Here is a 22065-nt window from a genome sequence, read left to right as displayed (position 1 = left end):
TGCGGCCATATTTCTTCCAACGACCTGTCCTCTTATCTGTAGAGCAGACGGCGATAACATTTTCAGAGCTGTGGGATTTTAATAGCCCAACAATTTCACTTTAGCGGCACCTGTTATTGTTAAGTAATTGCCATGAAAGAGGGCCAGTGTGAAGGTATTTCCAGCTCTATTAACACCTGTATCAGCCAAATGGGCACATTTTTATAGAGATGTTGCTTTGTTATATAATAATAAAAGTAATTTTTCTCTCTCTGGCTTCAGGTTTGTAAACAACAACACAGCAAATCAGAAAGTGTCACATTCCTGATTCAAAGACTGTGACTGATATCAGAAGCGTTTCTGATTTTCTATGCAAGAGTCTGTTATTAACTGCAGGGATTTCCAGATTCAGATATTCAGCGCGACTTACAGGCCAGCGTGAACTCGGTAATAGACGTTCGCAGCTCTGTCTGCAGCAGCCATCTTGTTTTAGCCCACAAGTGCAACTGAGCACGATCTGCTGTGTAGTGTGAGAAGGTAAAAAATAATCTGGCCTTTCATTCGTGTCAGACTGCAAAAGAGAAGAGTGTGACACCAGCTCTGTTTTTAAGAAACGCTGCAGCTCTGATGGCGAAAAATCTGTAAGCCAGGAAAAACTCGACAACTAAAAACGGCCTAAAAGAAGCAGCTGAAAAGTGTTTGATGTGCACGTTAGTTTCATGTGTCCCTCACCTATAAATTGGCTTCCTGCCTCAGCACCCAGCCAGCAAAGAACCCAAAGGAGGATGTGCGTCTCTCCAGAACAAAGTTGTGATAATACCACAGCTGCTTCTATGTGTTCAGAGGCGATGAACTAAGAAGAAAATAAGAAAACTGTTCTACAGCCAGACGAGGACACGTCTGCCTCGTTAATTAAAAATAAACTTAAGGATTCTGATGATGTTCATTCTTCTCCTGAATGCTCATAAAGCAGAACCTTTAAGCACCAACTGGTAGCATCTCAAACTATCAGCCAGTAGCTGAGATCGTTTAACCCTTTAAGACCTACCATAGAACCAAGTCCACCAGAGCTTATATTATATGTTTACATGCTGTGGAGCCATTTTTGGGAGCATTTCAAGTTGCTATACATCAATACAACCATTACAGCCTAGATTTTAATATTATGTCTGCATTAAGTGCATAGTAATTACATAAATTGCAAAAAAGTGCAATAAACTACAAAAAAATTGAAAATCGTTTTTGTTTTTTTAACATATATTTCTAGTTAGAGAAATTTAAGAGGCTTATCCCTCAAAACTGTAAATACAAAAAAGTTGCACAAAATAGTTTCCCACCACAGGAAATTTATTTTGAGTGTCTTCATAGTTTTATTTTTGAAATACACCAATTTTTATATACTGCAGGAAAAACGAAAATAAATATTATAATGCAAATTTGCAAAAAAAGCAGCATATGCATCAAAATAAACTATTTCCAGCAGTGCAATATGAGTCCTAAGCATCCCAGAAACGACACAGAAAGTCATAAAGTCAAACATAACTTTTAAAAACACCAGTATAGGCTCATGAGGCCCTGATGGTAAAAAACTACATTTCTGCAAAATGGCGTCACGTCCGGTTTCGGGCAGGTCATGGAGGACATGTGAAAGTTCACGCTGATGGATGTAGGAAGTGTTATGAACAGCTGATCGGATCGGCAAAGCGTGTTTCTGGAATATTATGTTTTTGTTGCTGCAAGTGCTTTTTATGCAGTTTTTGCAAAACTATATGTGGAAGGAAACTGTGACCGAGGACAAGCTGATGGCATAAGATGTAAGTACAACTCCTCCGGTTTCATATGCAAAAAAAATTATTGTGGTTGCAAAGCTACCGGGATTTAAAAATAGTTACGCAAAACGGAGCATGCTGCTCTGACCGGTTTTAAAGGGTTAACTGTGATGCATCTACAACTGTCTCAAACGTGTCTGCAGTCAGAGTTGTGTTTATCTGACGGAAACCAGGAAACCTAAGCTTGCTCACTGACCGGGCCCCAGCAGATCCTCACTGTTGATGTTTTTCGTGTGTCTTACAGTTTCTGCAGCAAAATGAAACGGATCCTTCTTCTTATCGATGATGCTGAACACAGTAAGCAGAGGCATGCTGGTGCATTTAAGGCATGTTAGCATAGTGATGTTAACATGGAGACTGTTTGAATTGAAGTTTCTGTTGAAAGTAGCGTTAACGAACACTGTGATGCGTTTAAGTAACAGGCAGTTGTTAGAGAAACAGGAAGCACATAAAGTACCAACTTTATTCAGAACTGTGGATGACGAACAGCCGTCACAGGCCGTCAGCATTTCCCTCCTTCCTCCCCGTCGCTCTCTTTTTTCCTTTAAACCTTTAAGGCCCGCCGAGGAAACCGAACCAAACGCCGTTCCTCGCGCGAATCTTAAACAGTCGAGGGACAGAGTCTGAAAATAATGAGACGGTACAACAGAGTGAAGACTCGGAGGTGTTCGGCCTCTTCGCGCGAGCGCCGCGGTCCCAGTTCTGTCAGCTCCCATCATCGAGAGAGAAACTGATGACGAGAAGAAAATCACAAGAGTATCTCTCGCCGGATTTTTTTTCTTTCCTGAAGTGCGAGATGTAATCAAAGGCCTGAAATCCTCAGCGACGTGTTGGATGTGTGAGACGGCGGTAAGCTGGTGCAGATGTGTGTGTTTTTACTGTGCGTATTTGTGGTTTCTCTGACCACATCTGAAGCTTTTAAAGCAGAAATAGTTTATTTACATTTATTAAATAATTTATTGTTTATTTCCCAATATTTTCCTGGTATTTATTGCTAAATCATTTTAGCAACGTTTATTGAATTATTTATTCAATTTATTATTATTATTTATTTTATATATATATTTATTATTTATTTTCAATTATTTATTGAACCCTCTGACCACATCTGAAGCTTTTAAAGCAGAAATAGTTTATTCACAATTTATTTACATTTATTAAATAATTTATTGTTTATTTCCCAATATTTTCCTGGTATTTGTTGCTAAATCATCAACAAAGAACACACTTGCTGACTCTACGTTTATTGAATTTACTTGCATATTTTGCCATGTGTTGGATTACATGCATGTAACTATGAACTTATTTTGCAAAAAAGAATAAAATATAAAGGAATTCAGTTAAATATTAGATTAAATAAAGTATTCTGCTTTGTTTTGTTAGTGTTTTATTCAAAAATAATTAATACAATGTAATGTAGCTTTAACAACAACCATCAAATAAACACAGTCTGATTAAAACTAATCGAATTTGTAATGATGTTGCGTGATCGTGTCTTTAATTCATTATCGCTTTCAACTGGAACCTATAACGAGCTTCGTTGTGATTAAATCATTTGGCTCTTATTCTAGAAACTTTAAGCAGACCCCATCCTCGCTGGTGCTCTCACCCCCACCCCCCCGGCTCGTCTCGGGGTTAGCTGGAGTTGAGAGTGAACTTTGTCCTGCCTCCATGTCTAGCCTGGCACTCAGCACCGCTCACTCCAGGGCTGCCCCTCCCTCTCTCTCGCTCTCGCTGTCTCACTGTTGTGGCTGAAGACAGCAAACGCCTGCCACGTCAAATTTCACTCCACTGGCGTTTGGCTGCGAGCCGCAGACACGCCGGTGACAGGGGTTGCTTAGATCCAAAGCTGAGCGGGTCGGTTTAGCCGAGCTGGGCAGCCAGACGGAGACAAACAAGGCTGGATGTCTGAGTCTGCAGCTCTGCTGCGAGTGTTAGACATGGACGCAGTTGTTGTTCGAGATCAGCCCGAAGCTGCTTCTGCGTCTGTCCCGTCTCTGACGCCATTTTAAGGTCACAACCACAGTTTCCTTTTTTACAGTTCGAGCTCTGGTGGAAGCCAGGCAGGAGATTGTTCACCAAAGTCACATGACCCACATGTGGTGACGTGCTGTTACTTGATGCAAGTACTTCAGGTGACTTCATCTTTTGCTTGTGAACTCAGGGAATCTTCCTCTCTCTTTGTGCGTCGTATTTACGGCGATGTTAAAGCTAATTCTGGAGAAGGTTTGCTTTATGCTTTTCCTGTGCACTCAGGCCGAGCTGGTAAAGGGGATCATAAACATCACAGAAAAGTCTCCAGAAAGCAGCGAGGAGTTATTACCCTCGATTCTGGGTGCAGAGGCAGGAGGGGTAAAGCTTTGAAAGGATTTTTATATCAGTCAGCTTCTGTCCTCACTCCTGATGGACTGAGCCGCCCTCGAAGTCTTGTAATATGACCGAAGAGACACAAAACTTTGACCTCCTTGCACAAAACCCCTGAAGGCGGCAATTTAAGAATCCATCAGTAAATTCTCTGTTTTGGAAACCAGGATTTCAGACCAGGAAGAGAGGATGAAGTTTTTAGACAATGGTCAATTAAAGGACTCCAAAAAATCCAAGATTTGTATGCAACAGATTCTCAAGGTATGATGTCCTTTGATATGCTTAGACATAAATATAATATAGATAGAAAAGCAATTTTTCAAATATCTCCAAATTAGAAGTTACATTCGAGCAAATCAAAATAATACCTGCACCAAACCACCAAAATCAGAATTGGAAGACATAATTAGCAAAAGCAGTTCAAAAAAAGGGGCAATATCAGAAATATATAAATTGATTAGGTCCAAAACATCTGACAATTCGTTGGGAAGGTTGAACGCCTGGAAAAATGATTTAAAGAAGGACATATCCATGGAACAATGGGCATTGGTTTGCGCAAAAGCTCATAAACAAACTATTAACCCTTTAAAGCCGGTCGGAGCAGCACGCTCTGTTTTGCGTAACCACTTTTAAATCCCGGTAGCTCTGCAACCACGTGAGCTAGCGCAATAATTTTTTTTGCATATGAAACCGGAGGAGTTGTACTTCCATCTTATGCCATCAGCTTGTCCTCGGTCACAGTTTCCTTCCACATATAACTTTGCAAAAACTGTATAAAAAGCACTTGCAGCAACAAAAACATAATATTCCAGAAACACGCTTTGCCGATCCGATCAGCTGTTTGTAACACTTCCTACGTTGGAATAGACGTCAGCGTGAACTATCGCATGTCCGCCATGACCTGCCCGAAACTGGAAGTGACGTCATTTTCGCGGAAATGTAGTTTTTTACCGTCCGGGCCTCAATGAGCCTATACTGGTGTTTTTAAAAGTTATGTTTGACTTTCTGACTTTCTGTGTGGTTTCTGGGATGCTTAGGACTCATATTGCACTGCTGGAAATAGTTTATTTTGATGCATATGCTGCTTTTTTGCAAACTTGCATTATAATATTTATTTTTGTTTTTCCTGCAGTATATAAAAATTGGTGTATTTCAAAAATGAAACTATGAAGACACTTAAAATAAATTTCCTGTGGTGGGAAACTATTTTGTGCAACTTTTTTGTATTTACAGTTTTGAGGGATAAGCCTCTTAAATTTCTCTAACTAGAAATATATGTTAAAAAAACAAAAACAATTTTCAATTTTTTTGTAGTTTATTCCACTTTTTTGCAATTTATGTAATCACTATGCACTTAATGCAGACATATTATTAAAATCTAGGCTGTAATGGTTGTATTGATGTATAGTAACTTGAAATTAACATGTATACTGAAAAGGAAATTGGATGTTTTTGAGAAGGTGTGGAGACCATTTGTGAATTTTGTAGAAGGATTTGTATTATCTGAGGAGGACGAGGACTGAGGGCAATGACATTTGATTTGGGATAATGACAAATTTAGGCCTTTAATGGAGCGATAAATCTGACGACTTTTTTGTTTTCTTTTTGCTGTCTGAGAGGAGATGTTCATGTAGTGTTTAGAATGTTGGACTGTTTGTAAGTCATTAAAATGTAAAAAAATAATAAAGATATTGTTGGGAAAAAAAATTCTCTGTTTTGCTCTGTAAGGCTCAGCACTCGTGACTGAGGTCAGATTCAGGTCAAATATCAAAGGAATGTAAACATTTCATTATATATTTATTGAGATATCTCAGTCAGATTATCGCTGGGTGGAATCTTATTCACTGAATTAAAGCCGTCAGGTAACTTTGTAATCTTTGCAACCCAAATTTTATCCTGCTTAAATAAATGGGAATCAATTAAGGGCTTAACCCTTTAAGACCTACCACAGAACCAAGTCCGCCAGAGCTTATATTATATGTTTACATGCTGTGGAGCCATTTTTGGGAGCATTTCAAGCTGATATACATCAATACAACCATTACAGCCCAGATTTTAATAATATGTCTGCATTAAGTGCATAGTAATTACATAAAGTGCAAAAAAGCTACAATAAACTACAAAAAAATTGAAAATCGTTTTTGTTTTTTTACATATATTTCTAGTTAGAGAAATTTAAGAGGCTTATCCCTCAAAACTGTAAATACAAAATAGTTTCCTACCACAGGAAATTTATTTTGAGTGTCTTCATAGTTTTATTTTTGAAATACACCAATTTTTATACACTGCAGAAAAAACGAAAATAAATATTATAATGCAAATTTGCAAAAAAGCAGCATATGCATCAAAATAAACTATTTCCAGCAGTGCAATATGAGTCCTAAGCATCCCAGAAATGACACAGAAAGTCATAAAGTCAAAGATAACCATTAAAAACACCAGTATAGGCTCATGAGGCTATATGGTAAAAAAAAAAACTACATTTCCGCGGTTTCGGGCAGGTAATGGCTGACATGCAAAAGTTCGCGCTGACGTCTATTCCAATGTAGGAAGTGTTATGAACAGCTGATCGGATCGGCAAAGCGTGTTTCTGGAATATTATGTTTTTGTTGCTGCAAGTGCTTTTTATGCAGTTTTTGCAAAGCTATAAGTGGAAGGAAACTGTGACCGAGGACAAGCTGATGGCATAAGATGTAAGTACAACTCCTCCGGTTTCATATGCAAAGAAAATCATTGCGCTAGCTCACGTGGTTGCAGAGCTACCGGGATTTAAAAATAGTTACGCAAAACAGAGCGTGCTGCTCCGACCGGCTTTAAAGGGTTAAAAGATAAGAAGCTAAAGTAAAAGCGAATGATAGTCACTCATGTAAAAGAGTATGTCTCCAATTAGCAGCTAATGAGCTGAAACATGCAAAACAACTGATACTATTTTAAAAGCCATTTCCCATTAGGAGTTTTCATTCCATTCCCAGAAATTCCTCAGAAATGTCACCTGGCTCTGATCCGATGTAAAAAAAAAGCAACCCTCTGAGCTCTGCTCATCAGCACAGCCCTGCAGAAATATTGATTGATGTTGGACCATGTCTGGCTCCGTCTGGAAGCCAGGAGGGACCTCGGGGATCTGTGCAGACAGATGGAAAGGAAGATGGTGTGGGACACAGGGACAGCAGAGCTGCTAGTGGTGGGCTTAGAGCTGCAGTTGTATTGATTGACACCAGAGATGGAGCTCTCTGATGCTGGGCTGAAAGCAAGACAAAGAAATATTCTGCTACGAAACAATCCCCGGGTAGCTTCGGTAGCCAGATGGAGCCTCTGTACAGATGTGATAGGAGCAGAATGTTTGCTGTCGTTTCTCTGGAGCTGGAAGTGTCACAGGAAACAGATAAGCAGCAATTAGCCTTATCCAGCATCTTTACAGAAGAATACTGCAATCCAGCTGTGCGTCTGAAATTCTTTATATTAAGGTTACATCACTCAGTGTTTGTTATCGCTTCCTGTTTAATTCCAGTGAATTCAGTCAAGCTTTCAGTAAATAAATCGTCATCATTGCAAATGTTTGTCTCAGAGCCTTTATTGAGATCAAATAAAGCCCACCTGTGCTCTGTCATGTAAGCACACATGGGAAGTGAAGTTTATAGTTGTAGTTGTGTCACTTACCAATAAGAGAGAAAAGCAGTCAAGAAATCTTTCTTCAAATAAAATAAAAACATGTGGAACAAAAAATAAATAAATAAAGGAAATTTGGAAAATGTCACTGCGAGTTGCTCCGTGTCAGCTAAACTCGATATGTGAATGTAATTACTCAATTTGGGAACTCAATCAGCACAAATCTCAAAGCGATCAAGAGCAATTGTAGCATCGGTTAACGTAACCTTTAGCTGTGCCTGCGGTGAGATGGAACTTCGGGCTTCCAGATTTCCATTTTTCCTGCTTCATCGTGTCTGTGATGTGTCTGAATCAGTGGATCCCAGCATTCCTGTTTAGTTTGGCTACATTTAAAAATAAAACGATAAGTGAAACTTGTGCCAGCGTCCACGATGTCATCTGGCCAACTGCTTCGTGAACATCAGCCGGACATAACGCAGTGACTAGTAAAGTCTTGATTACAAGAACTTTTGTGCTAAATGTTGCACTTCCTCTATGTGCACGAGTCATGACGTTAGCTTGTTTACAGCTTTCTTTAGCTAATAATACCTGTACAGTTACTACTTTGTAGCGCTCCTGTTCGATTAAAGTTTAAAGTTAAGGGTGTTATCACTTTGACAGGTGGACGGTGACACAGGCAGCTGTAGCTGATAGGTGACCTCTCCTCAGCTAATGCCTAAACATGACATTCATGCCTTTCAAGCATTTTTACTTAACACTAATTAGAAGGTTTGTGTGTTGTTTCCTTGCACCTCTGCAGACTATTATATGCTTTATAGATATATCTTAGTCTTTTCCAAATATGGTCAGTTGTCAATCTAAAAAATACAACACGGTGTGACAGCAGGAACAGAATCAGACACAGCTATTTTGCAATGATTGATTGCAATAATATAATCAGTATTTCAACATTTGTACATTGGAACCTCTGGCCATGAACCTTATTAGCATGAGACAATCTTTGCTAGCACTCCACTACCAGTTTTGAACAGGGACACAACATCAGTGGGAATATTAATGTCTCTGATTGTCTCTTCATTGTTGCGGTACCACCAAGAGCAGCCAAGTGCACACAAGTTCATGATCAAATGTCTCGTAATCACTGGTAGGGATGGGTACCGGTATCCGGTGCCATAATGGCACCGGTTCTGACATAAACGGTAGTAACCAGACCGAAAAGCAGCGCACATTTCGGTGCTTTTTTTTTCCTGAGCTGTGATACACTTTAGATTCTAGCCAATCATTTTACGTTTCCGAGGATAGTAGGCGGGTCCTCTGCCTGTCATCCCTTTTCCCACTAATTGAGGTCATTGGACTAATATGATACAACGTGAAAATCGTTTTGGGTTCATTTGGCTTGAATCTAACTTTTTAAATATAAACTCAAAATTATCCATCGAGGTCATAAATCAAATAGGACAAAGTTTTATTTTCCTATAGACTGAATTAGTTTCAACCAGAGGTGCTGCCCCCTGCTGTACGTGAGAAAGAATACAGGTTTGAGGCACTTGTGTTTAGGGATGGGTACCAGTATCTGTCATAAACGGTAGTAACCAGACTGAAAAGCAGCGCACATTTCTGTGCTTTTTTTTCCTGAGCTGTGACACACTTTAGATTCTAGCCAATCATTTTACGTTTCCGAGGATAGTAGGCGGGTCCAGGTACGTACGTTCTTTTAGAGCAGAGCTACAGATTAAAAACACCCAAGGCGAAGCGGTCAAAAGTCTGGCTGTACTTCACAGCAAAAGATGCAAACTCAGCAGCTGCAACAAGTGCTTTAAGCTGATACTGTGATGCTGTCAAAGGAGGTAACACCTCAAATCTGATGAAACACCTGGCGACGCATAGTGTTTTTTTAAAAGCCGAGAAATGCGCCGTATTTGATAGCTTGCTGCGAGACCTCACATAAAATAAAACCTAAACGATACCCATCACTAATCGCTGTGTGTGTGTGTGAGACACCTGTTCAGGATTTTCAGGTATTCTATTGTTCTCTATGTGTGCTTAACAAAATACAGAAAGGGGAAGGCATTCAAATAATGACAGAACAAAGCCGCAGCATATGAACATAAAATGCAAACACAGCTGGGAACACAAAGTTTTTATTACTCGTTACGAAATATCACAAACACGGAGTTTACGGACTTATTTGAATGATTCCTGTTATTTGTGAAGTGTTTTCTCCGTGTAGACCTCACCACAGGTATGTCAGGCCACAGATGGACAAGTAATCAAAGTATATGGCTGGTGCACTTTTCTTCCAGGCTTGAGTCGGGAAACGTCCCAGCCTGCCAGGCAGGCGGGCTGTCTCATTTAAATTCAGAGGCACCAGTGATGATGAAAGATGCAGAGACGAGATCACGATTCCTTTGAATATCCGCACAAACCGAGGACATCGCAGCTCTTGAAGTCTCCTTTCTAAACAGCGTGTATCTGAGGCCGGGCGGCGACGGCGGTGTGCGTTGGGAGGAAGGATTATTGGCAGGACCCTGTGATGGAGTGGAAGATAGAGCCGGCTGTCACAACAGTTCGGGAACTGTTCTTTTGAAATGACAGAGAGGACTAACACATCCACCCTGCACCATCTCCAGCACTGCTAAGGGTTCATTCTGGTTTTGTGGTTTATGACGTGCACTTTGCAGCTTATTGAACGTGTACGACGTTCATGCATGCTTAAAACGGCTGCCATTTGGACTGTCAGAGAGGACGGATGGCCTTCAGTGAGCGGCTCTAACGCAACAATATTCCATAGATGGAAAACAATGAGCATTTGAAGTGTAGCTCATCCAGCTCAGCCGGAAATGAGAAACAAAGTTTGTATAAAACTGAACAAAGTCATTGATATTTCTGAGTCTGACTCGATAATAAAGCCCAGGAGAGAACGGACTATATTTATGGAGATGAATGACTTCAGTCGTTAATATTCCTCCAACACGTTCACTCATTAATTCATATTTTCATGCCCTTGTAGCCGGTCTGTTCCACTGTGACACAAGGTCAGTGCAGTGCAGTCGGAAGTTGTTTTCTGTTTGCACGCCATTAACGACTGAGTTCAATCGACCCGTCGAGCTTCCTGCCGACGTCGTTGAATCAAATGCTGTTTCAATTTGCGTCTAGACTACTAACCAGGGACCATTACTCCATATTAAGCCAGGATAAATGAAAGCAGACTCTACTACAGTCGGCTCTTCCTGCCTTTAAGCAAACTTCCTCCTGATTGGCTGCCCCTCGTGAACAGGAGTTGGAAGTACAACTCCTCCGGTTTCATATGCAAAAAAAATTATTGCGCTAGCTCACGTGGTTGCAGAGCTACCGGGATTTAAAAATAGTTATGCAAAACAGAGCGTGCCCGCTCTGACTGGCTTTAAAGGGTTAAGCCCACCGTTATATAGAGCTCTTTACTACAAGCCTCAGTAGCCCAATCACACACAGATTCGTCCAAGTGCTTTTCTCTTACCTTGTCTAACATTGACACTCACACTGATGGACACACCGAGGCCACTCAGGCTTCATTATCTCGCCCAAGGACTCTTTGAAAAGCAGACTTGAGGTTCTCCCAGGAAGCAAACCACCAACTCTTCTATTGGTAGACGACACAGTCTCCCTCATGAGTCAGAGTCGCCACAAACTGGCATTGTCCAGTAAAGTAGAGCAATAATAATGCAGAATAAACACTCGGCTGTTCTTATTATGAAAGACTGAGAACATCCAATATGGCTGCCACAAGCTGCATTATGTTAGCTGAAAGCTGTCAAACATTTACATTAACAAAGACAACAGCTGATCCCTGACACACACCACGTCTCTATAAGAGTAATACAAGACAGGTCATTGTGTTGGTGCAGACTATTTTCCATAAATCATGGAGGGAGCAGACAGCGCTCTGGTAGGAAGTGAGAACGGTTTGTACTGACCAAGACCGTCAGTCAGCCGTCTTACAGACACTCTGTAGAGTGTGTAGGTCTTTAACGTAGTTTGAAGGTAATTTATCAGAGGTCCCACAGCAATAAAGATTACAATAGAGATGGACTTATTTAATTGTAGAGTTGGAATTCTCAAACAAACACAAATGCAGACAGGCGGGGTGTAAAATAAGAGAATTTAATGCTTTGGTGAAGAAACCAAAGGAGGCACAGGCAGACTGCGGGATAGTCTGACAAAAGTTGACATGGAAAAGTCAAAAAGAAGGGAACAGACACCAAAGACTAGAGGAAAAAAACAGGACAATCCAACAAAGACAGAGGGAAAGACAAGAACAGAAAGGAGGGAAAGGAACAAAGGTAGGAAGTGAAAACAGATAAACACTAAACCTTCAACGTAAAGAGAGTAGCTGTAAGACGAATAACACGCTGACAAACATGACGGCGGACGTGGAATTGGAGATCTTTTAAAACTAATTTGTCTTGTTTAAACAAGCGTGTGAAAAAATGGTTACAAGTGAATGCAAGTGCTGTAAACTTCACACATTTCTAAATAGATCTTTGCAGAGGTGTGAGCGTTAAGAAACACGAACAGTCGTGCTCAAAATAACTGCACATTTGATTCCATGTTACACCTGAAGATCCGGTGGACCAGTTAAACTCTCCCATATGGAGTCCTTCACACTGCTACAAAGAACTGCTTATATGAATAGTTTATGGGAAAGGACACATAATCATTAATATTCTGCAGTTACACCAGCTGATTTGCATTCTGATGCTCTTTATTATTCTGTAGCTTTTTCTACACGATGAATATCCGCTGCTGTCCAGATTCATACCAAAAATAAAATGAGGACTTTTATTTCCTCCAGACTGGAATATTTGCAGCTCCCAGACGCAGCACAGGCCCCGGGGATTCGCTCCTTAGCTTGCGTGGTTCTGCTTTGAAACCAAGAGACAATATTAATAAATTGGTATTATAAATAAATTGCTTGGCAGATTCACTGGTATGAAAACACCGGGGTGTTTTGGCTACACTTTGTAGCTCTCCTAATTGAGAGGATTCAGTGCCTTTGACAGATTGAGTGGACTGCAGTGCATTGCACGATTTAGTAGATGGAGGGGCAGCATGCCAGACTGAAAACATTCGGAGAGTTGGCAGCATCCAGAGCTCCACTCAAAGGAAAAGGCAGCGGGTAGCTCAGCGCTTCAATTATCACTGTCTTCGTGCACTATGTTCACACTGATATGTTATTGAAGGGGATGCAGCTGTGGAATTTCTGATTTGTGAAGGCCATAATGGCTCATGTGGAGGAATTCTGCGTTGTAAGCACGCTGGGTTTCTGCTGAATTATTGATTTTTTTGTTTCTCTTTTAAAGGGCATTTTAAAAAAACGGTGTTTAGGAGTTCTGCTGGAATTTCGCTTTTTGTAACATCAAATGTTATGAGTGCAACGTTCAGTAGGCCAGTGAACGCAGCACTTTTGAGCTGCTCGCTTTGCCAAAACGCCATGTGTCTCAGAGGTACACACAGCGATATACGCTGGATGTGTGTGTTTTAATATAAATAGCGTATATTTTCTGGACTTCATTGAGTGGTTTTTATGGTCCGAAGCAAAGCAGCCATTGCAGCCATGAAGAGCCTTTAGGTGCATATTTGAGAGAACGTGAAAGGCAAAATAAAAATATAAAGCTTCGAATCAGGACACATCTCAGTACTTTTACGTTTACAAAATCAAAAGAGCCGAATTTAAATTCACATATCAGCTAAAAAACAAACAAACATGCACATGAACTGAAACCTCTACAATATGTTTAGTTGTGTTACCATTTGTATTTAATTGCATGAACATTTGAGGCTTTTTTCTAGCAGTAACCACCAGGGCTGAAGAAAGAAGCCAAAACACAAGTGTCGAAAGCTGCAGTTCCTCAAACGGCCCCTTGCCTCCAAAAGGGCATCAATCCTCACAGACTCACGCTAAAAACGCCCGACACATATTCTCTGCAGCTATTTTCCTCCATTATGACAGCTGTACTGGTGATACATGTTTGTGTAACTTATTAAATTAAGACTTATTGTTACGCATTATTAGGGCTTTGCTGCTTTGAGCAACAAGCAGCTGTAGCTCACTACCCTTTTGGCAAGATAAGGTTTACGTGGTTACAATAAATAATGTGGCAGCAATCGACATGTTCAAATCGATGCTTCAAAGCAGACTTAAATTTAAAAAGAAAAGAATTATGATTAAAACAGAAGTCTTATAGAAAAATGTTGCTGAGCTGAAAATGTGCAATAACCTGGCCGCAGATTGTCGTTTCTTTGTGTGCTTGTTTATCTGTTTAATTCATCTATGAGGATATCTATCTGGCTTCTCTGTAAAGATGAGTCACGAGGCTGTATATAGGAAGTTGTTATCTGTGCACACACAACCAGTTTCACTCCTTTCGCTGTAATGTCAGAAAGCAGTGAAACTCAGGAACCTCATCGGACTCTTTGTCACTATGACAGGCCGAACAACCAACCAGAACGAATGTCTTGATGTCTGTCTGTGCCCAGGCGACGGTGTCACATCTATTTGTCTGCAATGTCTGTGTGTGCGTGTGTGTGTGTGTGTGTGAGTGTGTAAGACTTGTCAGTGTTAAACCCACAACCGACTTTATCTCCCTGTGGTCTGTGTTTGCTGTGTGCTCTTAGAATGTCGCCACTCTTTAAAGACACAGTGACTTGCTCTACTCAGAAATATTGATCAGTGTCACTGAAATAAAAACACATGTTTCTTACAGACTTATGTGTTTCCTTTTCAAACAAAATTAAATGTGTGGTGAGTGTCTGTGCCAAGACATGCTGCAGATCTGTAGCATTAGCATTAGCAAATATTAGCATAGGTAAGCTAGCTAGATTTCATAGCCAGACTTAAACATGGTCATGTCCAAATTTATGGGCTGCATCCTCCTGAGGCCGCATTTGTAGACCGATTACGTCACAGTGACGCGCCGAAGGCTGTCCAAATTCGCCGACAAATGCGTCCTCCTTTTCCCCGAATTTGAAGGATGGGTCGGGTGTGTCCTTCGTGGCCTACCATATCCCAGAATTCATAGCGCGGCCCAGCCAAACTCCAGTTTCCAACAATTGCCAACACAGGTACTTTCCAACACAAAGTAGCTGTGTCAACATCAAATATCTGCTCGGTTTATCAAGATATCGCATATTTGCAAAAGTGCGTCGACGTTTTCGGAGACGTCTGTTACCCACCAGCTCGATAGCTCGCTGGGAGCTCGAGGGTCACTGAAGCCGCCGAGAACGGCACAACTCCCGGCACGTCATTTTCAGATCACCGCGGAGTTTCGCTGCTTGGGTTAATCGTAATATATAAGTCACTTAGACAATCTAAAAATATTATTGTTGGGCTTTTTTCAGTGTTTTATTTGTCCGTGAGTAAATCGGTTTGGCTGAGATTAAAGTTATTAGATTAGATTACATAAAATAAAACTTTATTAATCCTCCTTGTTTTTCACACAGCTGAATAAACATCAAACAGAAAACTGATTAAACAGAAGTGTGAGACGGTCGAGAATTTACGCCAGTGTCCTGTTATATTTTAGACAGCAAGGAGCAGACGGCTGAGTTTATTAAACTCCACCGAGACAGCGGTGACGCTAATCAGAAGGCTAGACCGTCCAATTTCCCCAGCCATTTACTTCCAGCCTACCCGACCTTCTGAGGACCCGGCCCACATAGACCACGAAGGCTGGGTCCTCAGGAGGATGCAGCCTATGAATTTGGACACGACCCATGTCTACACATATTGCTAACTATATGAAATTAATATTTAGATGTAGGTATTGCCACTTAGCACTAGCTAAAAAGGTAAAGTTATTTGAGGGGTAAAAAACAATTATATAATAATTTAAAAAGGCAAACCAAACCACCAATAATATTAATAATAACCTCGATTTATTTAGCTTATATATAGACCTTTAAAAAAAAGATGTCTTGTTTAAAGTATCTCTATATTTCTCTGTCATAGTTATAGTTGTGTGTCATCTGCATAACAGAGTAAATCAGTACGACCTTTGTGGGGTTGTTTTTGTTTTGTTTGTGTCTTTTCAGGGGAAACATGTTTGTTTCTCTAAATTTTCCACTCCACTGTTTTCCAATACTTTCTACAATCTCCCTCCAGGAATTTGCAGACATTTTTGAGTCCTTGTATTGATTCTATGATTATTTTTGCTTATATTGAGACAAAGATTGTTATTCTTTCGCTGATAAATTCAGTAAAGCATAGATAGAGCATAAGGAAGCAGCACATAATATAAAAACTATTCACATAGGACTTAGCGGTTTCCTCTGATAGAAAACCAGCATTACCCTTTTCTTTATTTTTAGAAGATGAGTTATCCCGCCTCTAGTGTGGTGATGAAATATAAGCATGAAACTAACACGTTTAAAAAATAGCGCTGGTGTTTTCCTGTTGTATAAAATATTCCTGCTAAAAGCTTCTATAGGTGACAGTGCTACATCTCCTTGGCCTTTTGAGATAATTACTGAGCAGATCAGCATTTAGTGCCATTTTCCTGTGAGACAGGAGACACCCAGGGTCCTCTCAGGTCGTGTTACTGCATCGGGGTTTAAAGAAAATGTGGTCATTACTATCACAGTTAAACAGATTGACCCATGTGGTTTAGGCTACTTAAGGGGAATATGCACAGAAAGACTTGCAGCAAAATGGCAACCATGCAGAGGTCATGACATTTCTATGAGGTTTTAGTGGTGACAGAAAAATCATTGAAGAAGCAAAGTGAACTCAGCCTTCAGCTGTTCCAGGTGAATTTGTTTGATGGGAAGGAAATACATGTTAAAGTCAGAATAGGGGGTTTCCAGTTCCTATGGCATTTTTATTACACACATTAAGGCTTGTCATGAACAAAATGGGTCAGCTGAGCCGTTTTAATATTTGCTGTTTCATCCACCACATTATTCTTGAGAATGATTTCCATAAACCAATTCAGCATTTTGTTTTTCCTGATGAAAGAATCTCACTTGAAATAATTGCAGCTAATGATAGTGTTGGCAGGAGGAAATGTTCTGTTTTGTGTGGACACGCTCCACTTTCTATTCCCAGAGACCCATGATTTCCCAGAGGATGAGAGGCCTGTGAGGACTTTGCTGCTATTTTTGGAAAAATGATTTGGGAACATCCACTTAAGTTTAATTTTCATAAAAACACGAATAAATGCCAAATAAGTGTTTTTTTCCCCCTTTTTAGTTGCTCTTCAGCTTTAATGAGTCAGAGGACACTAATTGAAACTCTTTCTATTTTTTTTGCATTAATTAAATCTAACTCCACTAAGAAGGACGTGAGATTATTTACCGCTCTCTCGCTCCAGATTCCACCAGTGCTCATTAACGTTTCAGCTTCATTTTCACAAGGATTCGATGTGTGATGTGATTCCAATGCCAACACTGGCAGGTTCACAAAGTTCACAACAACATGAACAGGAAAGGAAAATAAGTGTTGTGAAAATCTGTTGGCAGGAGTCCAGGATAAATGATGGAAATCGCTTAAACCAAACAAGGAAGCAAGAAAGCAAACTCACGAGATGGCCCAGCAGCTTCTTCTTCAAGTTTGCGTCCAGCTCCCACTTTGTATATAAAGACAAATGAAGAAGGAAGCCAACTTCCACAAACACATCACATGGTTACAGTTTATCTTCCTGATTTCCAATTCCATTTGACATTTAACACCAGCGGCCTTGACCTTTTATTCGTTATTAGGCATTGTTATTGTCACTGCGGCCATCAGTCAGACTGCAACATTTATGCTAATAGGAAACAGTTAACACACAATAGGTCCGCCCTAATGTGAACACCCTGCCTGTCATCCCTTTCCCCACTAATTGGGGTCATTGGACTAATATGATACAACGTGAAAATAGTTTTGGGTTCATTTGGCTTGAATCTAACTTTTTAAATATAAACTCGAAATTATAAGTTTTATTTTCCTATAGACTGAATCAGTTTCAACCAGAGGTGCTGCCCCCTGCTGTACATGAGAAAGAATACAGGTTTGAGGCACTTGTGTTTAGGGATGGGTACCGGTATCCGGTGCCAACATAAACGGTAGTAACCAGACCGAAAAGCAGCGCACATTTCGGTGCTTTTTTTTCCTGAGCTGTGAGACACTTTAGATTCTAGCCAATCATTTTACGTTTCCGAGGATAGTAGGCGGGTCCAGGTACGTACGTTCTTTTAGAGCAGAGCTACAGATTAAAAACGCCCAAGGCGAAGCGGTCAAAGTCTGGCTGTACTTCACAGCAAAAGATGCAAACTCAGCAGCTGCAACAAGTGCTTTAAGCTGATACTGTGATGCTGTCAAAGGAGGTAACACCTCGAATCCGATGAAACACCTGGCGACGCATAGCGGTTTTTTAAAAGCCGAGAAATGCGCCGTATTTGATAGCTTGCTGCGAGACCTCACACCGAGCACATCTACTGCGGGTGTGGTGCCTGTTATCGACCCGGAGTTAGCGACATCCCCAAAAACCCGAAGAGGAGAGTCCTGGCCCCTAGCCCTGCCAGTGTAGCAGAAATGATGAGGATGATGATGCAGCAGCAGCCGTTCTTCTCTGCGTGAGTAGCTTAATGTTGTTCGTGTGTAATTTACGTTGAGTAGGCTAACCACGTTATTACATTAATGCATGTAAGGTGAACTAGCAAACATCATCATAGCTACATGCGGCTGTCTTCTTGTTTGATGGCAGATGCTCCCTTCACCCTGGCCAAAAAGGCCAAAATGACCAAAGAAAAAGTGGAAAACAGTTAAACATGAGAGGTTTTTGGACAAAGTTTGTGTTTTTTCCATTGTTTAAGCTGCTTCCAGCCAAGAGTGATACCATATATGCCCCATAGCTGCAGAAAAGGCTAACATTGTTATCTTTTTACAAAAAAACAGCTGAACATGAGAGGTTTTTGGACCAATTTTGTGTTCTCCATTCTTTAAGCACCGGTTTGAGCACCGGCACCGTTTCAAAAGTACCGGTTTGGCACCGGTATCGGATAAAACCCAAACGATACCCATCCCTACTTGTGTTCTGATTTCACATTTCACACACAGAAGCGATGTCCATGTTTGTCACGGCGGGACACACCTGTGTGTTTATGAAGTGGACCCAAGATGCAGATGCAGGAGAAAAATGAGGTATAACATAAAGCGAGCCTTTAATGCGGCTCAATATATTAAACAAGAAACGAAGGAAAAACGAAACTGAAACCTATACTGGGATAAACTAAGATTAACTAAGAGCATGCGAAACAATGACGTGAAACATGAACATGAGTAAAACCTGATAAGACTTGACATGATGATAACAGATGACCCGACAAAGAACAGAAGACAGAGGACTTAAATACACAGGAGGGTAATCAGGGAAGTAGAAACGCCTGGGGAGACACAGCTGACACAAATGAACATGATGCCACAGGGGGAAGCAAAACACACTGAACATGGAAACACTAGACTCTTCAAAATAAAACAGGAAACATGGAGAGACATAGACATGATACACGAGTTTGACAACGTGGACACAACACAGACTGGACACGAAACATAACACAGAATAAACCTCAGCTAAATCCTAACTAATAATAACACAAGAACTCACAATCACAAACTTAACTTAAGAAACTCAAAAAAACTCAAAACGCTGGGTCACAAAACTTTATAATAATCACATAGAGGAGAAATATCAGACATTTCCCTCAGTCTGACTTTATTTTTAGCCATTTATTCTTTATTCTGTACATTACGGCACTTCATTGAAATGATTTCGCTCTTACCTTGATCGAAAGTTTCAAACCCAGGAGATTTCCATCAAAACATCGTCTGTAGATTTCGTGATGCGTCTTATCTTTGAAAAACTCCCGACAGGAATTTAAATTGAACTTCTGTCAGTTTGACTGAGATTTGGCGAGTGAATGTGTGGGAAGCAAAATCAGAAAAGAAAGAAACAACGAAATGAAAATACGAAAGGACTTTTACTTGGTGAGAAATGGAGGACTTTCTCGCTTCTTTCAAGGTCTTTCATTCTTTTATAGTCACTTTACAGAGTTTTATTGCAAAGGTGCTACCGCTCTGACCTCTAGATTCTGTAATGCCGCTCACAGACAAAACTATCCTCAGTCAGCGTCTGGATTTTGAAGGGCAGCAGTTAAAAGCCTAAATGTAGAAGGTGGTGCTGATATGATGAGGTCACGACATGACATTTACCAGGTGACATGGGGAGGACCACTTAAAACCATTTCAGAGACAAAGAGAGGACGACGAGAGCAGATAAGCAGATAAAGTGTCTTAAAAAGCTGAAAGCTGCACCAAATAATTAGAACATCCAGCCATGATTGTAGTTTCTGCTCAGGAAGAAATCAAGCTTTAGTTTTGGTCCTTTCTTTAAACAACAACAACAACAACAGGGAGTTATTAAGTCAATTGCCTGACCAAAACCTCCCTGTACTATAAAGAAAGTTCAACATATCCAGGATGTCTTTTTCTTACCTGACTCAAACCAACATGGACAATCAGACTCACTCACACAAAGATCGTTTATTTGACCAATGACAATTCAAATCAATTTTATTCATACAGCCCCAAATCAGAACAACAGTCGCCTCAAGGCGCTTTATCTTGTAAGGTAGACCCTACACAGCCCGTTCTCACTCCCGAGGCGTAACATGCCGACGTTTTGTCACGCCCGGGGGCGTTCCTGAGGAACGCGAAAGGAGACCTTCGGCATTCTTATGGTACGCGGCGGGTTATGGCTGAAATCCAGTGCAATGACGCTCCCGCGGTAATAGACGTTCCAGCCCTGTATTCCAGCCCTAAACCTAACATCATTAAAGTCCTTAACCAGGACTTTAATTATGTTAAGTAGCGTGTTTCTAAGCGATTTGCAGAAAAAGAGCGCACACGTGTAGATTGAGTCCACACGGTTCTCATATTTCCTCATTTTTCCGAGGTCGTCATTTAGGAACGTGGTGGGTAGCCGAAAACGTAATATGTTGACGATTTGTCACCTAGCGTGAAATGTTACGCTTTGGGAGTGAGAACATGTTGCCCTACAATAATAGAGAAAAAACCCCCAAATCATATGACCCCCTATGAGCAGCACTTTGGCGACAGTGTGAAGGAAAAACTCCCTTTTAACAGGAAGAAACCTCCAGCAGAACCAGGCTCAGGGAGGGGCGGGGCCATCTGCTGTGATTTGTTGGGGTGAGAGAAGGAAGACAGGATAAAGACATGCTGTGGAAGAGAGACAGAGGTTAATAACAAGTATGATTCAATAAGATAAGCAAACAGACTTCTCAGCATCACAGCTTGTTGAGGCAAAGGTAGAGTCAAAAATAATTATGATATATTTTGTTAATGTGTTTTTTTCATGCATTCATGTGTGATGTAAGACAGTGTTGTATGCACACTCCATGAAGGGTGATGCTGTTTTCCAGAAAATCTATTGGTCAGTAGGTGCTGGTTTTCCCAGTGTGCACCGTAAGCATGTAACTGGTTAGAGCTGAACCACCATCTATTCTCACAGCACAGGCCTCCATTGAGTAGGTGATAGTCACTGGTCATCCTGTATCTTAGTCCAGCCTGGTACTGTGTAGTTTCACATGTCGTTTAATAGAGGTGGGAATCACCATACAACGCACGATACGATATTATTGCAATTTTTAAAAATATTTTGCGATATTCAGATTCTGTACATAAAGGTAAACTTTATCAATATTCATTTTATCTAATATCAAAGTCTCACACTCAGTCTTTCTCTCATTTCAGTTTGATTGTTGACAAACTGAACGGTTTGTATTACAGTCTAGTCCAACTTAACTGAATCAACCATCTGGTACAATTATAGCTATTCTGAACTATGCAGTTTATGAAAACTATGCAGCCCCTTCAGCAACTGAAGAATTTGAAAGTAAATTAAAACTAAATATAATTTTACATTAAATAAAAAAGTTTTAATTAAAATAAAACATGTCTTAAATTAAAATAAGTAAACTGTCATGTTTATTGCTGCCATAAAAAAGTTAAACACATTTGGACAGTGAAGGAATGTCAGGATTCTTGCTCAGAAAAAGGATCAACATGCTCTGAAGTCAGAGCACAAAAACCTTTTTGTAACAAAATATCGATTCCTGCTGTCCCTGTATCGATACATTGTTACCAAACAAAATATCACCATACTACACAGTATCGATTTTTCCCCCACCCCTATCGTTTAATGTTCATACTCAATCTGTCAATGTCACAGTTTGTTCACAATTAAAATACACC

At 40.5% G+C, this 22065-nt stretch overlaps 1 protein-coding gene and 1 long non-coding RNA gene across 2 annotated transcripts in view; one reads left to right on the top strand and one right to left on the bottom strand.

The window, feature by feature from the left end:
• The window catches only part of basp1 (brain abundant, membrane attached signal protein 1), a 65646-nt gene that overhangs the window by 9965 nt on the left and 33616 nt on the right, over window positions 1-22065 (top strand). The window lies entirely within an intron of this gene.
• The window catches only part of LOC146496999 (uncharacterized), a 434085-nt gene continuing 415524 nt past the window's right edge, over window positions 3505-22065 (bottom strand). The window contains exon 2 of the long non-coding RNA XR_014870803.1: window positions 3505-4272. This is a non-coding gene — a long non-coding RNA (uncharacterized LOC146496999). The remainder of the gene's footprint in view (window positions 4273-22065) is intronic.

This window comes from Neolamprologus multifasciatus, chromosome 18 (genome assembly GCF_963576455.1).
Source record: "Neolamprologus multifasciatus chromosome 18, fNeoMul1.2, whole genome shotgun sequence".
Classification (NCBI taxonomy): domain Eukaryota; kingdom Metazoa; phylum Chordata; class Actinopteri; order Cichliformes; family Cichlidae; genus Neolamprologus; species Neolamprologus multifasciatus.
The sequence above is the reverse complement of the archived record's forward strand: the minus strand, read 5'-3'. Positions and strand labels throughout refer to the sequence as shown.